A 20,810-nucleotide genomic window follows, 5' to 3' on the forward strand; every position below is an offset into this window, starting at 1 on the left:
GATGATCATTCCAAAAATGAATGCATAGTTTCTAATCTAGGAAAAAATATCCGACAGCAGGAATCTGATATTGAAGAAATATGGGCCCATTTTAAGAGAGCTAACCTAAGAATAATTGGAATAGAGGAGGGAAAAGAAAGTGAAACCGAAGGGATCAACAATCTCTTCAAGGAAGTAATAGCAGAAAATTTTCCAAACATAGAGCAAGAGGTTGATACACAGGTCCAGGAAACTTATAGAACTCCCTTTAGATGGGATCGGAGAAGAGGATCCCCACGCCACATAATTGTCAAAATGACCAATGTGGAAGCCAAGCAGAGAATCTTAAAGGCAACAAAAACAAAGGGCCAAGTGACATTCAGAGGCAAGCCAATTAGAATCACTCCAGACTTCCCAAACCAAGTCATGAGAGCCAGAAGGGCTTGGAGTAACATATTCCAAACTCTGAAAGAAAACAACTTCCAGCCAAAAATTTCCTACCCAGCAAAACTTTCTATCAAATTAGATGGAGAAATAAGAAGCTTCCATGACAAACAGAAACTGAAGGAATTTTTGTCTTCAAAACCAGCACTAGAGACAATACTCAAAGAGATTAACTACAAAGAAGAAATAGGTAACACTCACCAGAACCAGAGAAACAAGAGTTTCCATCCAACAGTCAACTAAGATTGGTTATCTGTGGAGATTCATTATTTATGTTAGTCTTTTACCTATCTCTAAATGGTATTGTTTGCCTTTATTGTTGTTAATTTTTAGGATTTCTAGTTGGAATATTAATATACTTTCAGATATAGCATTTGGAAATATTTTATCCCATTCTATTAGTAACTGTTAACTCTGTTTACATTGTCTTTGGATATACAATATTTTTTTTATTTTTAGGGAGTTTGTATACTCTTCTGTTGCCTGTGCCATTGAAATCATATCCAAGAAATCACTGCCAATTTCAGTGTTGTGAGGTTTTATGACCCAGATTTTCTCCTAAAAGTTTATAGTCTTAAGATTTATATTTAGGTCTTTTATCTATTTTGAGTTAATATTTGTATATGGGATTAGGTAAGGGTCCAACTTTATTCTTTTCCATGTAATTATTATGTTTCAACAATATTTAGTTAAAATATTATTATTTCTACCACCAAATGTTCGTGGAAACCTTGTCAAAAATAACTTGACAATATAGGGAAGAATTTAGCTCTAGGCTTTTATTTAACTCCAGTGGTTTATATATCTGCCTTTAGAATAGTACTACACTGTTTAAATTATTGTAGCTTTATATGGTTTGAAATCAGAAAATATATATATTCTAGCTTTTTTCCTTTTCAAGATCATTTTGTGTATCTAGAGTCCATATTACATATTAGGATAGAGTTTTTTTTCTGAAAAATAAATATATAAATATATGATAGTTTCACCTAAAAAAATAGAAAAAAAATATTCTCTGGTAAGAAAGAAAGTAAAAAGAAATATTGAAATGTTATCTTTAAGTCATCAAAAGCTTGGTATCAGACAAATGAAACTGATATGTGAGATTATCATTTTTAATTTTGGATAAATTGCTATAATACTAGATGTCAACCACTAAGCCAAGTATGGGAGGGAGGGATGGGGAGAGAATGGGTGGTGATCGGGTGGGGGCTGACTGGGCGATGTGTGCTTGTATGTCTACAAAAGTTTGTATCCCACTATGATGTATGAATACAGTGCTCCAATAAAAAAAAAATTTAAAAAAATTAATAAAAAATAAAGAATGAAAAAATAGGGCAGGAGATGTAGCTTGGAGGTCAAATGCCCCTGGGCTCCATCCCTAGACCCACACACACACACACACACACACACACACACACACACACACACAAATAAATAACACATCTAGATCATGAATAGTAAACCTAGAGCATAAGAGTTGATTTTTTTGCTTTATTTTGTGCTAAACAAATTAAACCTAGGACATGGAAATTCTTGAGTGAAGTTTATACTATGAAAAGACATGAGATTGTATACCAACTAGAGTACTTCCCTTAACTAAGAAAAATAGGCTACCCACTTCCATAAAGGGCAGCTTCAAAACATAGGAGTCACTGATTTTTTGCTTTTTACAATTTCTCCTATCAACATAGCCTTCCAATTTTATCTCCAAAACTACCTAGACTCAAAGAAGTTTCTATATTTCCATTTCTCATATCCTAATTTAAGGCCCCCACCATTTATTTCCTACTTACAAATTTGAGCTCCTATAGACTCCTTTCCATATAAGCCAAGGTAATTTTTTATTTTATTTTCTGTTACTTTAGCAAAAGTCCTGAAGCTGTGTGCTTTATAAAGAAAAGAGTTTTTTTTGTTTTTATTTTATTTATTATTATTATTATTTGTACTGTGGCTTGAACCCAGGACTATTCTACCTCCAAATTATACCCCAGCCCTATTTTTTTTTATACTTTATTTTGAAACAGGTCTCACTCTGATGTGGAAGGCCTCAATAAGTAGCTGAAGGTCGCCTCAAACCTGTGTTCCTCCTGTTTCAGCCTCCCAAATACGGGTATTACAAGTGTGTGCCACCATGCCCAGCAAAGGAGGCCTATTCTGTTCACAGTTCTGGGGCTTCGAGTGCATGTTGTCAGCAGGACGTCTGCTCTGGCAATGACCTCATGATCGATGGCCACATGGCAGGAACACCTGGAAAAGAGAAGGATCACATGACAAGAAAAGAAAGCAGAGCAAAGGAAGAAGGGACAGTCTTGTTCTTTTTCATGAAAACTAACTCAAGGTCCCACAAGAACTACCTTCATCCCTTCCAGAATCTATACCCCAATGATTTAGCCCACAGACTTCTCAGCACCACCACTGATGACCGAGTTCCAACACATGAACCCCAAGAGGACTCAACCCTGACCTAAGTCATAGCAGCAATTCTTTGAGCAACTTCCCTATCACTCCTTCTCCCTTTTAATTTGTGTGTGTGTGTGTGTGTGTGCATGCATTATAGTGCACCAAAAATGTGATAGTGACATACACGTACACAGCGTTTTTGAGCTTTTTCCTGGCTCCATCCCCACTCCCCTGCTTCTCCACACATGGTATTGAGATTGGTATTGGTATTCTCAGCCCCCCTCTTAACTCACCAATGTCAGTCCACATTAGCTTTCTTACTTTCCTCTAAACCTATCAAGCAGCCTCTTATCTAAAAGCTTTCACATCTGTTCTTTGCATAAATATACTTACCTAGATACGAGCATCACTTATTTTCCTCTCGTCTGGCTGAAATGTCATCTTTCTTTTCAGGTGACATTCAAGCTTTTCCAGACCCCTGTGCTATTAGTTTTCTATATATATATATATATTTTCCTGCTTGATTCTTCTACCACTTAACACTAAACTGACATACAAGTTATTCTTTGTTCACTTTTTTCTACTTCCTCTAACTATGAGATACATGAGAGAAGGGTTCTCTTCTGATCTCTAAAGTTTCCCTGTGTCTGGAGCTCTTTGTACATTGTGTTAGGCTCTCAATAAATATTAGAAAAACAAGAATTAGAAAGGAAATTGGGATATATTAAGGAATATGAAACTATGACATGAGAAGAAATTGGTAACAGAAGTCTGGGTGCACATTGGGAAATGAGGAGCTGGCAAGAGTAGAAACAGGTTTCAAGAATGTATTTGAATCATGAACCTGTCACAAAAAAGTATAAAAGTTATTCTTTCTCTTCATAGAATGAAATATTTTCTAGTAAGGGTAAATGGAATGAGAGGCTCAGAGAAAGAGAAACTTTCTCATATTTTTAGGTGGAAAAAAACAAAATTTTTAAGAAATTCATAAACATGTTTTAAACTTTTAGAGTTTTATTTTTTAAATTATAAAGAATATTATTTTAATAGTAAAGGAAAAAAGAGAAGAAGAGAGAGAGATGCATGTTGGAATAGAGAGATATATAACACTATGGAAATGACAAGTCCTTAGTGAGTTGTCTATTTCTCTATGTAAAAAGTTTTATATTTGTTTATTTATCTAATTTATTCACTTATTTAGTAATTCAGTTATATAAGTCTGGAATTTTAAGGGAAGAAGTTTGTGAGTCGAGGCACATATCTATCCTAAACTTCTAAAAAAGAGCTGACTGGGGACTCAGCTTAGTGGGAGAGCACTTGGCCAGCACGTGTGAGAGGCCCGGGCTCTGATTCTCAGAATCACAAAAATAAATACACAAGCAAACAAATAAATGTAGAAATAGAGAACAGCCAGGCAAGGCGGTACATGCCTATAATCCAGGATTTTAGAGAATAAGACAGAATAGTCATAGATTTGAGGCCAGTCCTAGTACTTGACATGACTCTATTTCAAAATAAAAAAGGGCTGGGGATGTAGCTTGGAGGTACAATGTCCTTGAGTTCAATCTGAAGTACCAAAAAATAAATTAACAGGAGAAATTTGCTTTTTCCAAATCATATTCAGCTTCAGTAAAGAGTATACATACATATGTGTATCTGTATATACATAATGTCTGCATATATGTATGTACATATATGAACCTGAAATATATACACATGTATATGAACATCCATACATAAATGCATGCATATGTATTTATGTATGCATGGACAAGTTAAAGTACAGATATGATCATCATGTCTCCAACACAGCAAGCATGCTGCTCTTTCAAGCCATTGTAAAGTTTGCAAAACAAAAATCTATTATCACTGGGATTGTAGTCTTGCTATCTTTTCCAAGCAGTTTCACTTCTAAAAGTAGTGAACATATACTTTTATTTTGTCTCTGGCATTTTATTTTTCACATTATGACATTTATACCACTTATCACCAAATGCTTTTTTTCTGGTTGACTTTATGATTCAACTTCTCCAATAAAAGTTTTATAGCAGGAGTCTAATGAATTAGACTCTACTGAAAGGAAAGTAAATTGGCCGATTTCAGAGCTTCAAAGCTATAGCAATAAGTTCTATGGATTTATTGCAGACCTCTCTACTGTTCCAACAAGAGTATAGATTGCATTGTTTCCAAGCCTCCTTTATAACATTTTTAAAGGCGGAAACTGCTAAGATATATCCCACCAGGATCACAGAAACCCAAGGTTTCACAGAGAAACCAAATAAAAACCGCATTGGCTTCACTAACATAAGTACCATGGGAAAATTAGGGTTATTGAGAAAATATTAAATTTAGGTATGGGTTTTAGAAAGCCTGTGTCATTATGAACCCAAAATAAAGATCCTGAAAATCAGCCAAGTCCTTCATGACAACCGGACGGTCTCTAGCAAGTGATCAGCCTGGCCAAGCTAAGAGTCCTTAAAAATCCCTAAGAGTAACACCTAGGAAAACATGGGATGCTCCTCATATGTTAAAAGAGATCTAAGAAACAGAATAGGGTAAAAAAATAAGAGGTAAAAAAATTTATTTTTTAGTTATTGAATTCTAGAAGAAAGTTATTGATTACTGTTTATCTTAATGGGAACAAAAGTCAAAACAATTGTATTTGTGACCTGATACTTAGTTCATTCATTTTAGACTTAGATAAAGAAAAAGAAACCAAACAAGTTAAAAAATAGATGAAACTTTAAACATAGCATTTATATGATTAAGCAAATGATACTTTAGTTGATATAGGTACTAGCTATTTCCCCTACATAATTTATCAAGTATTAATTTTACAACTGGAGATAATTTAATTTAAAATAATTTTGAATGTAAATGAAACAAGTGAAAAGTTGCAAAACTTGTGTAGTTTATCTTAACATACTTCAGTGTTTAATTTAAACAAATAAGAAAATAAAATTAGTTTGAGCAATTTGAATAGTATTTTTTATCAAAATGAGCATTGTATAGTTCCATGAATGAAAAAGAAATTTGAAGGCAGTAAATCAGAGAATTTCAGCACATTATGTTAGTACCATTATACTCACTAACATCTTTCCTAGTACTGAAAAGTTGAAATATTATAACAAAAATAATAAAGTTATTTATCCATGACATTCAAATTCATAACAAGAAGATTTTGTTTGTCCATGGTAATATATTGCTGGGAGACCTATATATAATTAGATATGAGTTTTTAGCTTAGTATCTCTCTGTATATTTTGACACTATTGTACAATAACATGGTTACAGAGGACATCAATTTCATTAGATAAATTAGTGTATATTCATTATGGAAAACTTGTTCCTAGTGTAATATTCTATAAGCACAAGTATTGAAGTTACTTTGTGATTGAAAAGAGCTATACCAAATAATACGATGTCTTTCAGTGCTTGTTTCTACAGCAGAAATGGTGCTGACTTTCTTCCCCATCACACAAAAAATCATCACCTCAACGTCAGGGAACATGAAGTGTGTAAATTCCTCTTCCTTTCTTCCCCAACTGGTTTATGGTACCCTTTTTATCAAATGATAAGCTAGATAAACTAGGTTATTTATCCACGTATATTGCAATATCTACTGTGCCAATATCAAACTTTGTTGAACACTCTCACTTTTAGTTTATACTATTAGAATTATTCTTGTTTTCAAGTGTCATTTCTCTTCTTGCTATTTTATTCTTCAATGAAATTTTAACATCATATCAAGTATGTGAACAAGTTAATTCTACTAGAGTTTTTGTGTAGAGTTGCATTATACATAAACTATATCATTAAATTATTCAATTTTTCCATCATATTTTCTATTTATTTGATTTCATATATATATATATATATTGGCCCCCCAGTTTTCTGAATACATTTTGGAATTTAAATCACATTGTGCATAGAACTCTTTCCCTGTGTCATTTCTAAAGTTTTAGTTTTCATTAGAGAAATAAAAACTATTTTTCCCTTAGAAGAGCTATGGAAATATTTTAATTATCTTGTGTTTGGGTAGTTTGAGGTAGTTTTTCAAAAATTTTAATTATTTTATAGTTAACTTCTTTGAGTTCACATTTATTTATGTGTGTGTGTGTGTGTGTGTGTGTGTGTGTGTGTGTGTGTGTTTTACAGGAGATTGAACCCAGAGGCATTTTACCTCTGAGCTACACTTCAGTCAATTGCAGACACCATAAAACTTTTCATCAAAGAACCTCTACCACCTCTATCATCATCTATAAGCTTATTTAAGAGCTCCTTATGAACCTGGAATCATCCTGTCTCAGCCTCTCAAGTACTGGGATTACAAGTATGAGCCACAGCACCTGACTCCTTGAGTTTATTTTTAATTGAAAGATATAAACTGTGTATTTATATAAAAACTATGTGTTAAGATAAATACATATCCTAAAAAGGCTTAACAGAGGTAGTTAATGTATGCATTACTGAACACACAAATTTATTATTTATTGTGTCAAAATCTATTCTCAGCAGTTTTCAAGAATACAATACATTGATATTAACTATAACCACATGTCATATAATAGATCTCTTGACTTTATTCTTTAATATTAATTTTTTAATCATTCAACCAACATCTCTCTAGCCCTCCAACCCTCAGACCTTAGTGACTACCATTCTATTCTACTTCTTTTTTCTTTCTTTCTTTTTTGCAGTATTGGGGGTGGAACCCAGCGATACCAGTGGTATTCTATCTCTGAGCTACACTGGGTATTCTATCCCCACCCCTATTTTTTTATTCTTTACTTTGAAACGGGGTCTCACAAAGTTGCAGAGGGCCTCACTAATAGCTGAGACTGGCCTTGAACTCACAATCCTGTTTCAGCCTCCTAAGTACTGGGATTACAAGTGTGTGCCACCACGCCAGGCTTTTGACTCTACTTCTGAGTTCTTTTTTTTTTTTTTTTCTTTTAGGTTCAACATATAAATGAGGTGATTTCCATACCTGGTTCATTTCACTTAATATAATCTTCTCCATGTTTATACATATTGTTGCAAATGACAAGATTTGTTTGAATTCCTTATGTTCTGAATACTAACCATTATCAAATGTATAACTTGTAAATATTCCCTCCCATTCTGTAAGTCTTTCCATTCCATTTTCTACTTGGCTATTTGGATCTTTAATTTAATGGATTCCCATTTGCCTCTGTTTGCTTTTGCTGCCGATATATTTGGTCCAGAATAAGGTAACAAAGCATATGTTTTCTTCTGGTACTTTTGCAGTTTCATGAGTTGATTTTTATATATGGTCTGGGAAAGAGTATTATTTAATTCTTCTGCATGTGGATATCCTGTTTTCCCAATACTATTTATTAAAGAGACTGGTTTTCCTCATTTTGTATTCTTGGGAAATTGTCAAAAATCAACTGAATGTAAATGCATAGTTTTATTTCTGGCCATTATTTATTTATTTATTTTAGCCTTTATTTATTTTTATTTAATTTTTATTTTTATAAGTGGAATATATTGAGAGCAGTGTACATTTACATTGTGCTTCATGCCCTTCCCCCTCCCTTTCCCCTCCACCAATAGAGAGTGTCCAGGTTAATCATGTTGTATTTATGCTATTACACATATTCGTATGTAGCTCCTCCATTGCACAACCTCAGCTTTCTTCCTCTCCTAGCCTTCTGTTCAAGGTTTGCTGAGATTTCCCCTCCATCATCTGGAATCCCTCTGGTATTACCACTACTCCCTAGCTTGAACGTATTAGAGAAAACATATGTCCCTTCTCTTTCTGTGCTTGACTAATCTCACTTAACATAATTTACTCTAGTTCCTTCCATCTTCTTGCAAATGCTATTATTTTATTTTTCTTTATTGCTGAGTAAAATTCCATTGTGTGTATTTCCCATAATTTTGCAATCCATTCATCTGTTGATGGAGATCTAGGTTGGTTCCATATTTTGGCTATTACAATATATCTGGCCTTTATATCCTTTTTCATAGGTCCATGTATCTGTTTTTATGCCAGTAGTATGTCTGTTTACTATAAATTTGAAATATATTTTGAGGTCAGGTAGCATAATGCTTCAACTTTGTTCTTTTTGCTTGCAATTTCTTTTGCTATTAGTAGGTGTTTTTGTTGTTAGGGATTGTGTAATTCAACAAAAATTTTAGAATTTTTTATTTTTTGAAAAATGGAATCAAATTTTGATAGACATTGCATTGAATCTATAGATTACTTTGAGTAATTCAATTTAACCAACAATTTAATAAGGACTCAACAACAATAACAACAAAAAAGAAAATTACAGGCCAATATCCCTAGAAATATATATGTATTAAAATACTTATAAAGCATATCCAACAACACAAAAAGGATATTAATCATAACCAAGTTGTATTTATCACTAATATTCAGGAATACTGTTGGGTTGATCATTTTAGCAATATTAATTCTTATAATCCATAAAGATAGGTTATCTATTTCCTGATGTTGTTTTTACTTTTTGGTTTCATCAATATTTTATAGTTTTCAGGGTCTAGGTCATTGCCTCCATGGCTAAATTTATCTCTAAGTCTCCTTGTGTAGCTTTGTTGAATGGAATTGTTTTCTTGGTTTTTTTTTTTTTCAGATAACTTATTACTTGTGCACTGAATTACCACTGACTTTCATTAGTAATATTTTTATTTTGTAGAATGAAGTTTTACTATTTTTATTAGTTTTTATTACATGATACGAGCATTAATCCATTCTGAGGGCAGTGCTCCATGATCTAATTTCTTTCCACTAGACACCACCTCTTATAGGCTCCTCCCTTTCTCAACATCATCCCACTGAGGACAAGTTTCCAGCATATGAGGAGTCAAGTCACATCAAGACCATATGTATGTATGTTGAACCATCTTGACTTCATTAGAATAAATACCGCTTGAAAGTGATTAATAAATCCTTTTCACATATTGATGAATTTGCTTTACTAGTATTTTTGAAGATTTTTGCATGTATATTTATCAGAGGTATTGTCCTGTAATTTTTTGTGTTATTTTGTAATGAACTTATCTGGTTTTTGTATCAGTGTAATATTAGCTTCATAAAAATAATTCTAGAAGTGCTCCACCTTCTATTTTTTGAAAGAGTTAGAAAAGTATTGGTGTCAATACTTCTTTAAATATTTGATAGAACTCAGCAGTCAATACATAAGTTCCAAAACTTTTCTTAAATTAAAAATTTTTTATTGTAGATTCATTATTGATCTTTCTGGATTCTTAATTTCTTCTTAATGATTAGTCATAATATGTTATATTTGTTCATGAATTTACTTCTAGTTTATGGAAATTGTTGGCAGGTAATTGTTCGTAGCCATCTTTTATGATCCTCTGTATTCCTTTTAATCTTATTTGTTTCAGTCTTCTTTTTTTTCCTTAGTCTAGTCAATGGAAGTGTTATGTTTATTAATTATTCCTCCCGTCACCACTACCCTCTCCTAGACCACTTTCCTCACTGCACTGGAGTTTCTCCTAAATTATCTAAAGTTCTACTTGTATCCTGATTACTCCCAGGCTTCCACATTTAAAAGAAAACATATTATCTTTCACTTTCTGTGACTGGCTAATCTCAACATAAGGTTCTTCAGATCCATCCATTTTCTTTCAAATGAAATAATTTTGTTTTTATTTATTGCTGAATAGAATTCCATTGTGTGTATATCCCATAATTTTGTAATTCATTCATCTGTTGATGGACACCTAGGGTTGGTTCCATGATTTGTTTATTGTCAATGGTGCAGCTATAAACATAGATGTGAATGTATCAATACGATATTCTGATTTCAGTTCCTTTGGAAAGATATTGAGCAGTTTTATAGCTGGGTCATATTGTGGATCCACTCCCAATTGTCTCAGGAATCTCCACACTGATCTCCATAGTGGGCACACTAATTTGCAATGTCATCAATAATATTTTAAAGTTCCTATTTCCCCACATTCTCACTAGCATTTATTACTATTTGACTTCTTGATGATTGCCATTCTAATTGAAGTTAGGTGAAATCTCAATGTAGTTTTGGTTTGCAACTTTCTGGTGTTGAACTTTTTATGTATTTATAGGCCATTTGTATTTCATTTTAATAACATATTTAGTTCACTTTTCTATTTTTGATTGGGTTATTTGGGTTTTTTTTAGCAGTAAGTTAAGTTTTTTGTATATTCTAGATATTAGACCTCTATCAGAGGAATAGTTTGTAAAGCTCTCCTCCCATCATGTCCATTCTCTCTTAAGGTTCTTGATGGTTTTCTTTGCTTCACAGAAGTTTTTTTTTTTTTTTAATTTAATGCTATCCCACTTGTTAAGTCTCATTTTAATTTATTGTACTGCAGGTGTCTTATTGAGGAAGTTTCTACCAGTGCCTATATCTTGGAGCATTGGTCCTATACCCACTTCTAGCGGTGTCAAAGTCACTTGAGTTGACTTCTGCCAGGTGAGAGGGTGGGACTTAATTCTATTTTTCTACAAATGTACAATAAGTTTTTTGAAAAGACTGTCTTTTCTCCAATATATGTTTTTAGCATCTTTGTAAATAATCAATTGACTCTAAGTGTATGAATTTGATTCTTAATATTTTATTCCATTCTGGTTTTGTTTGTTTTTTGTTAATATCACTTTATTACTATATATCTGTAGTATAGTTGAAGTCATGTATAATGATGCCTTCTGCATAGTGCTTATTACTGAGAATCCCTTTGGGTATTTTAGGTATTTTGTTTTCCTATATAACTTTTAGGACTGATATTTTAGCTCTCTGAAGAATGATCTTGGTGTCTTAATTGGGATTACATTTAATCTGTATATTGCATTTTGTAGAATGGCCATTATGATGATATTAATTCTACCCATCAAAGAATGTGAAAGGTCTTTCCATCATCTAAGGTCTTCTTCAATGTTTTTATTTATTGTTTTATAGTTTTCAATATAGAATGCATTTTCTCTCCTTAGTTAGGTTTATTCCTAGGTATTTTATTGGTTTTGAGACTATCTTGATTGGGATTGTTTTCTGGCTTTTTATCTCTGGATTTGTTGTTGGTGTGCAAAAACTACTGGTTTTTGTAGGCTAATATTTTATTCTGCTGCTGTGCTGAATTTGCTTATCAGCTCCAGAAGTTGTTTTTTTTTTTTTTTTTTTTTTTTTTTTGGTGGTACTGGGGTTCCTGGAAGCCCTTCTACCTCCGGGCTACACTCCCAGACCTATTTTATATTTTTGAAACAGGGTCTCCTAAGCCAGCGCGCGCAGCTGGCTTCTAACCTGCGCGATCCTCCTGTCTCTGCCTCCCAAGCGCGGGGATTACAAGCGTGCGCCACCACGCCCGGCTCCAGAAGTTTTTTTTTTTAACTCCTCTAAGCATAGGATCATGTCATCTGATAAAAGAGATAATTTTAGTTTTTCTTCTAATATTTGTATGACTTCGATTTTTTTTTCTTGTCCTATTTGCTCTGGCCAGAGTTTCTAGCCAGAGTGTGATAGTAGGTATCCTTGTCTTGTTCCTGATTTTAGAGGCAATTCTCCTAGTTTTTTTTTTCCATCTAATATGATGTTTATTTTGGTTTTATTGTATATTGCCTTTGTGATGTTATTCCTTGTTTTCAGTTTTCTGAAGTGTTTTTTAACAGGAATTGGTGTTAGAATTTGTCAAAAGCTCTTTCAGCATCAATTGGTATGATCATGTGATTTTTGGCTTTGTTTCTATTTATGTGGTGAATTATATGTATTGACTTGCATATATTAAACTAGCCTTGCATTCCTGGAATGAAGCTGACTTGGTCATTATAATTTTCTTGATGTGCTTTTAAATGCTTATTACTAGTAAATTGTTTGAAATTTTTAAGTTCATCAACAATATTGGTCTGTAATTTTCTTTTCTTGAGCTTTTCTGCTTGCAGTCAGCAGGCAATGGGCTACTGTGTCCCTAGCCCTTGGTAAGTAGAGCCAGCTCTACCAGTGGGCCAGCTAGCCATCACTTTAGTATCCAAAGACTGACCTGCCACCACACAAAGAGTCCAAGCTCCTAAGTAGGAGTAATCAGAACTTTCTCTGTGTTTTATCACTATGGGATACCACTTCTGTTTATGAATGGCCCAGAGGAGTGGAACAGACTGCCATCTCTAGATCCCATCCTTAGAAACTCTAGGAACAGTTAGCAAATTCATGCTTCCAAACTCACAGAGCTCTCCAGTTTGGTAGGTGGCACAGAGACACTCACTTCCTCCCCCCACCCCCCAACACACAGTCTTGTGGATTGCTGGTGAGCCACCTGCAAACTTATCAAAAAAAGATAGGCTGGAGCCTCTCTGGACTGTATAGGAAGTGTATAGGTACACTCGGGCTATGATTAGTTCTAACACAGCCAGGGATATATTCACAAGGCAGCCTGGCTGGGCAATTTTGAAAATTCACAGGCAGACTGAGGAGCAGGTTATATTTTTTTCTTTGGCATTGTTTCTCTACAACCACTATGTCAATTTTGCTCAGCTTCTCCTCCTCTTGTTCTCCCTCCTCCTCTCCTCCTCTTCCTCCTTCTTTCTTTCTGGTGTTCTCCTGTAGGGAGAGGAGTCCCTCCTCTAGCCTGCAGAGCTCACAGCTAGCAAGGCATGCTCTCTCTCTCTCTGTGTGGCACATCATTTTCTCCATTGTTTGGCATTTAACCTTTATACTACAGATACAGTGTTATGATACTGTAATATTTTTAATTAGACCATGTAGTTACTTTTATTAGTGGGGTATATACTTACATATGTATGTTTAATACTAAGCATTATTTGCTTTCAGTTTGAAACACTCCCTTTAAGATTTGGTATAAGATTGATCTGGTGGTAATAAACTCCCTCATCCTTTGTTTGGGGAAATTTTTTTTATCTTTTTTTCATTTCTGAAGGTCAATTTCACCAGGTCTTTATGGCTGGCATATTTTGTTTTTCAGAACTTTGAATGCATCAGATCATCTGTCTCCTGGCATATATGATTTTTGCTGAGAAGGCCACTGTTAGCCTTATTGAAAATGTCATATATAATATGTTCTTTCTCTTGCTGCTTTTAGGGTGTTCCTCTTTTGCCTTTTGATAGTTCCATTACATGTTTTATGTAGTTTTGTTTCTATTTAATCTTACTGGAATCCTTTGGCCTTCCTCTACCTGAATATTTATGTCTTTCCCATGATTTTAAAACTTTTCTGCTATTATTTAAGTATTTTTAACTGGCTCTTTTATCTATCTCATAACATTCCTATACTTTACCTTTATAATTTGTTCTTTGATACTGTTCAATAAATGCCATAAATTCATTGTTTCTCCTTTCTTCTTTCTAGATTGTATATTTTTCAATAACCTGTTTTTAAGTTCTTAGATTCTTTCTTCTGATGGATCAATTTTGTTTCTTCTTATTGTGTTTTTACTTCATTCAATGCAGTTTTTTAGTTCAAGAATTTGAGTTTTAAAAAATAACATCAACATATCCATTTACATTCTAATTTTGGCCATTTGTTTTTTTCCTGGTTTCACTGAATTTTTCTTTATCATTTTTTATTTTCTGAACTTTGTTAAAATAATTTTTGTGTATGTGTGGTACTGAGGATTGAATCCAGGGGTATTCTACCTCTGAGCTATACCCCCAGTCTACTTTATTCTTTATTTTGAAATAGGGTCTCACTAAGTTGGAGAGGACTTCACTAAATTATTGAAGCTGTCTGTGAATCTGGGATCCTCCTTTCTCAGGCTCCCAGGTACTGGGATTACAAGCATGTAATGCCATGCCTGGCTAAATATAAGCATTTTAATACTTGTATTTTCTTTTAGTTTCCTGAAGGGAAAATATTCAAGTAGAAAATAATTTTATATTTTTCTTTGTGTATCCATATTTTTATTGTATTATTCAGATTTAGAAAAGATTGAAAATGGTATTTTAAACTAATAAAATATACTGTTTAGATAATTTAAGTTCATATGCTTCTATTTATTCATATACCTTGGTTTACATATGTTCTTATCATGTATTTCTAGGTTATGCTAATTCATCATTCAAATTTTTTAGCCAGGCATGGTGGTACAACATCAGTAATCCCAGTATTTTGGAGGCTGAGACTGAAGGATCACAGGTTCAAGGCCAGCCTCAACAACATAGTAAGGCTCTTGGCAACTTAGCAAGACACTGTTTCCAAATAAAAATAAAATAAAATAGGGCTTAGGTGTATCGCAGAGGTAGAATAACCCTGGGTTGAATCCCCAGCATCAAAATAAATAAATAAATAAATAAATAAATAAATAAATAAATAAACAAACCTTAATTTGTTTTATGTTTGTTAAATATTTCACTGTCATATAAAACAAACTTTAGCAAAAAGTTATTAGAGAGAAAACAGATTTTTTAAAACATATGTGTAAATAAAAATAATCATATCTGAGGAGTTTGTAAACTGTGAGCAAATTTATTAAATCTATTTCTGGAGGAACTCATAAGGTTACCTTTTGTTATTTACCTAAAAAGAAAAACCAAATTATGAGATATTTTCATAGGATAATCACTACAGACCTTGAAGATATTTAGTATTGATTCACTATAAATACTAAATAATACATCTATGAATCAATGTACTTAACTAGAGAAATAAATAAATTGTTAGTAATCTTCTAGTAATAGAAATAGTTTAGTAATGCTCATTAAGAGTTAACTTAGAACTATTAAGGGTAAACAAGAGTTGAATAAAACAAAATCATATTTTATAGAAATTTATTTCTTTATTTTTGGTGGTACTGAGGTTCCTGGAAACCGTTCTACCTCCGGGCTACACTCCCAGACACTGATTTTTCATATTTTTTATTTGAAAACAGGTCTACTAAGTCAGCGTGGCTGGCTTCCAACCTGAGCGATCCTCCTGTCTCCGCCTCCCAAGTGCGGGGATTACAAGCATGCGCCACCACTCTTGGCTAGGAAATTATTTTAAACACAATACTTGAATTTAGAACACACAAATATATTTTCAAATTATTTTCCTAGAGTATCTGTGACTAATGAAAAGATGAATTTATAAGATTAAATATCACTGAATAAAATGATTGTTCTACTTGACAAGAAGTTGACTATTTCACTTCACAAATCATGATTTTTAAGTAAGGAGATAGATTACAAAACTATATCTCCTTATTATATAATAACATCTAACTGATGACCAATATTACAATATTTTAATAATTTGTTTTATAATCTAATTTCCTATTGATTTGTCATCTAAAATATAAACATGAAAAAATATAGTTAATTCTTCTACTCTTAAGTTATATCATTAAGCTTTACTAGTCATAAAACATAAATGCAAGTGATAAAATTATTCTTCTTAAATAAACTTCGAATTGAGTCAAAAAATAATAAGAATGAGACTTTTTTAAAGGTTACCCTACCCAGGAACAAGCCTATTTAAATACATGTGATTATTTTTTGACTATTAATTTAAAAATGTAACATGATGACAACTGTTCTAAGTAGTTGATATATTTCTTGTCACAAAGTCTAAGCAAGAAAATGACTGCAGGCTTTTTAGGTTGCTGACAGTGCCATTGGAAATTTACATACACCAATCTCATTCACTCCTAACAGATATTTATAGAACCCTCCATATATTTAAGAACTATAAGACATTCATGAAATAGAAACATGTCCATCAAGTTATGTTGAGTCAAGTAAAGAAAAAGGCAAACCACTAGTTGACTGCAAATGTAGAATCCTAATATGCTGATGAAACTACACATGAGTTTCCATGGGAGAAATAAAAAAATTCGCCCAAACTGTAGAAAACTGAAAGGAAGGAATTAAATTGGCAGGAGTGAATAAAATACATATGAATATTCAGTTTAATGGAATAAATGGTTATTTTATAAATTCAGCTTTGTTTCCACTCAACTGAAATATTTATGTCTATATATAAAACATATAGAGGATATGGGTTGATCCATAAATATTGTTTTGGCTCTCCAAATTTCTCTAATCTGATATAACAATAACACATAAAAATATTTTTTCAAGCCAGGCCTGGTGGTGCTTGCTTATAATCCCATTACCTGAGAGGCTGTGACAGGAGGGTTGCAGGTTTGCAGCCAACCTCAGCTACTTAGTGAAGCTCTCTGCAAATTCTTGAGACCGTTTCAAAATTAAGAATAAAAGATCGGGCTGGGGGGTGTAGCTCAGAAGTAGAACTATACTCCCTACGCATACTATTCTATGAAGAAATATGACTATAGAGAAAGTTCAACTGGCATATAAAACAATCTGGTTTTACAAAATTTAATTTAGGAAAGTGAGTATTCTGTATAATTCTTAGTTATATAGGGATCTAACAGACTTTGAAACCACAATGCTTAATATGCTAAGTCATCAAATTTAACCTACAACAACAGTGATTCAATTACATAATACTATATACAAACAGCAATATGGAAGTCAGTTACAAGAAGAAAAATACTATATTTCAGTTTGTGTTTTTACATAATATCAAATTTTTAAAGCAAAAGTCAAGTTTTTTTCCAAATATATTAAAATACACAAAAAGCCCTTTAATCAAAATTTCCAATTAAAGCCCTTTAATGAAAATTTAATCTTCATTTTTATCTTAAAACTTATTAGTGGTGATGATATTTAAATTAAGTGTACACTAAGTAATCCCAGGGATAAAAGTTTAATTGTTGTTTTAACTCACTGTAGACATAAATAAACACAGAAGTCACAGATACTGGAAACTCTACCATGCTGTGAACCACGTTACTGGGATGCAGTTGCATATTAATCTGATGTAATGTATAAACTGATTATCTGAAAGGAAAAAAATTTAATGTGACTATCCGTAAATAAGTTACCTTGAAGAGATGTCAAAGCATATGAGTACAATGTCAAAGAGTATTTGGGAAAATTCCTGCTTAATGGAAAAATGCCCTGTTTAATGGAAAAATTCCCTGCTTAATGGAAAATTTTTCTTCTTAATAGCCATCCACAGCTCATTGAGCATCTCTCTCTCTCTCTCTCTCTCTCTCTCTCTCTCTCTCTCTCTCTCACTCTCTCTCTCTCCACTTTTAATATTTAGTTATTTAGTTTCACAATTGATCCACTTAAGTTAACAGTAAGTGCATTTTAGATTGATAAGTTTTTACTAAGTCTAGACAATAAATATCTTCTGCAATTTGTACAAACTCAGTTGTATTCCAAATGTTTATATGCTCAGAGAGGACATTATATTTTCAATACTCCTTCGCTGCATCTAAAGAATGAAATACATATCCAAAGGGGATATCAAAATGTACTCATGTTTACTGAGTTCAGGTGTATACTTTAAAGGAATATACTAAAATTATCAAAACTTAGGAATCCAGATGAAAAATGCTAAAGAATTTATTACATGTGTAGAATGTTTATAGACTAAGCATGCTTCATTTCAAATGCCTCAATCACTCTAAGTATATTATAAGCAATTCAAAATGTATTGAAAAGAATTGAATTACTGAATCTAAATACTGACTTGGGTAAATTACTGATTGCAATATGTTCCCTATTTGGTTGATTCGATGAAAAAAATAATACCATGGCTAAGAATACTAAACTTTCCATTTCAAAAATTCAAACTGCTACTGAACATTTGAAAATTTTCCTGAATATGGTAAAAGGTCTTTTATGTGTGGTTAAAACTAGATTTAAAGAGAAAACACTATATATATATATATATATATATATATATATATATATATATATATATATATATATGGCAAAGTTTAAGAATTTAAATTACCAACCCTTCTTTACTAACAAAAAGTACATAGTTTTTATAGATCACACATTATTTTGACATATGTAATTTTTTGAGGTACTGGAGATGAAACTCAGGGGCATTCTACCTCCCAGCTACAGCCCCAGATATTTTTTATTCCTTATTTTGAAGCAGGGTCCAACTGAGTTGCAAAGGGCCTCACTAAGTAGCTGAGGCCCTCTAACTGTGATCCTCCTGTCTCAGCCTCCCAAATGCTGGGGTTACAAGTGTGCGCCACCACAGCCAGCTTCTTGGCATATGTTTTTAAAAGTGACTCACTGGGGAGTTAACAAAACTTAGTGTGATGTGTATGCAGAGTAACAAATGTCAAATTATTAGTTCAATTACCTAATATTCTAAACACTTTAGTCATTAGGACATTGGACCAATGAAGTAAAATAAAGTACTCTACATTCAATACTCAAGCTGGACAGAAAGACAAAACATAAACAGGAATGACAAATGTAATATTCTTTTAAAATCCTCCTTTAATAGTATATCTAAGAAAGTCATTAAATTAAATTAAGCATATTCTCTAATTGCTTCCACTGAAATGACAGTGGAAAACAGAATTGTATAAGGCACATTCATTTTACATTGCATTAATTTTCTACTTTTAAGAAAATGAGACTTCAGAATTACTCATTACATTTCACACACATTTAAATGGATCTCTGTATAAGTAATATTGTGTATAATATAATAATGCATGGAATTTTAAATGGTGTGCCTGGGACTTGTTAAAGTCAATCTTAAATTTTAACTTTTCTTCTTCTTTTGGTTAGCACCAAAAGTCTTCTACCATACTCTATGAAACTTATAATTCTTCCCCTTTTCTTTGATTAAAAATAATAACAAAAACTATATGCATGATTAAATGTGCAGAAAGATATGTAAATCAATACATAGATAGGTGTATTCTTCTTTATGAAGTTGGGATCCAACATAATCTGTTAATACAGTATGTATATCACCCTCATTCCCTTCTGCCCTCCCAAACAATCAGCCGCTTCTGCACACTCATTCAGCCCCACACCAATCATCTAGCTATGGGGAAAGGCAGCCATGCAAATAATTCCCCAAAATAATTTAACTTGGAATTTAGAGACTGAATTAACTTCACAAAGAAAGTTTGGCAAAGGATAAAAAAAAGGTACATCACAGAAGAGAAAATGTGAATGGCCAATAAACATGTCAGAAGATACCCTCATGTATTATTTTATCCCATGTTCAAATATACAGCATAAATACTAACATTATATCCTTTTAATGGTGGAAAGCCAAAACTCAGAAGAATGAATATTTATCAAGGTCACATCAGTAACAAACTACAGAGCTGAGATTGAAATCCAGATGGGCACCACAGGAAGTCTGATTCACTTAAAATAATGAAGTAAAAAAGTAAGATATTGAGGACATAGAAATTTATTTTTTAAAAATAACAGAAGGCTGGAGACATAAGTAAAGGATCCAAAGAGAGGCAAGGATCATACCAGGGTCATTACACCTCGGGCCTGAGTCTGACAGATCTATAAATTTTATAGGATAATGTTTTTCAGTAGGATTCCATGGCTCAGATTTTTTCCATAGAAATGACAACCCTCACCCAGGCACTAATATCCAGAATCTAGGAAGGCAAGAAAGGCTGTAGTGTCATTGACAAATATATTCCCATTACAGAGCAGAGCCCCAGACCTACATGTTGAATGGCTGATCCCCATGCAGTAAAGAAGAGCACAGAGAACAAGAGTGCATTCAGGAGCTGCCAGTAACATTTCAACCGTAAGGCTATTTGTGGAAGGAATGCTTTTTCACACACACACCAAGTATTCTTTTTTCTGTTTATTATTTTGGAGGAAACCTATCTCATTATCTATTCTCCCTTCAACAATTACAAAAGAAATTTTTTGTTAACTGAGCAGATTTATTATTTGTTTCCTCCCAATGCAAAAATCAACAATTTTTATTTTTCTATGTCACTATTTCTTACCACAAGTACATGATGTTTCTTCCCTTTTCCTCATCATCTTAATCTTTATATCTTTCACTCTGAGGCACTAAACTTTCTACATTACCAAGGTCCAGAAGAAGATGTGATGAGGATCAAGAGAAGCTACCAGATACCAAATCCTGCTCGGATTAGAGAGGTGTGCTTCTTC

Source organism: Muscardinus avellanarius (genome assembly GCF_963383645.1).
Source record: "Muscardinus avellanarius genome assembly, chromosome: 6".
NCBI classification, from domain to species: Eukaryota; Metazoa; Chordata; class Mammalia; order Rodentia; family Gliridae; genus Muscardinus; species Muscardinus avellanarius.